We start from the raw sequence: 954 nt of genomic DNA on the forward strand, positions 1-954 counted from the left end.
ATTTGAAAATCTAAGGGAGATGGCTCAGTAGAATAAGCACTTCCCTGGCAAGCACAAGGGTCTGAGTTCGATCCCCAGTTCCGCCAAAAGAAAAAAAGAAAATCTAAGGTTCTGACTCTAAACAGCATGTGTAATGACAGTATTAGCATCTTCTCTTTTATTTTTTATTTTTTTAATTTATTTGTGTGTGTGTGGCCAGCTCAGCCCACCAGGGGGCGGGGCTGGCTGGCCTGTGGTGCTGGGGGATTGAACCGCCGTCCCTGTGCTTTGCTAAGCTTGTTCCAAGTAGGTGCTTTAGACCACTGAGCCATCTCACCAGCCCCACATCTTCTCTAATTGCTGTTTGAAAGAAGAAAATAGCCAAGTGCAGAGCCTAATACCTATAATCCTAGGGTCTCAGCTGAGGCAGGAGGATCACAAGTTCCAGGAAAGCCTGGGCAATTGAGCAAGCCCCCGTCTTGCAATAAAATATGAATTCAAGGCTAACATGGGCTACAAGTGAGTTCAAAGCTACAGTGAACCACACAGGGAGACCCTGTATCCAAAAGGAGGGTCACGGGGGGCCAGAGAGATGGCTCAGTGGAATATGCGCTTCCCTGGCAAGCACAAGGGCCTGAGTTCGATCCCCGGTTCCGCAAGAAAAAAAAAAAAAGAGGGGCACTGGGAATATAGCTCAGTGGCACAAGTGCCTGTCTGGCAAGTGCAAGGAGCCAAATTTGATTCCCAGTACAAGAATTTTTTTTTTCCAGCCGGGCATAGTGACATATGCCTGTAATTCCAGCTCTCAGGAGGCTGAGGCAGGAGGATTGCCATAAATTCAAGGCCAGCCTGGGGTAGACATCGAGATTGTCTCGAAAAACAATTTCATTAATTAAAAAGAAATTAAGGGGCTGGTGAGATGGCTCAGTGGTCTAAAGCACCTACTTAGAACAAGCTTAGCGAAGCACAGGGACC

Source organism: Octodon degus, unplaced genomic scaffold, assembly GCF_000260255.1.
Source record: "Octodon degus isolate 3935 unplaced genomic scaffold, OctDeg1.0 scaffold00268, whole genome shotgun sequence".
NCBI lineage: Eukaryota > Metazoa > Chordata > Mammalia > Rodentia > Octodontidae > Octodon > Octodon degus.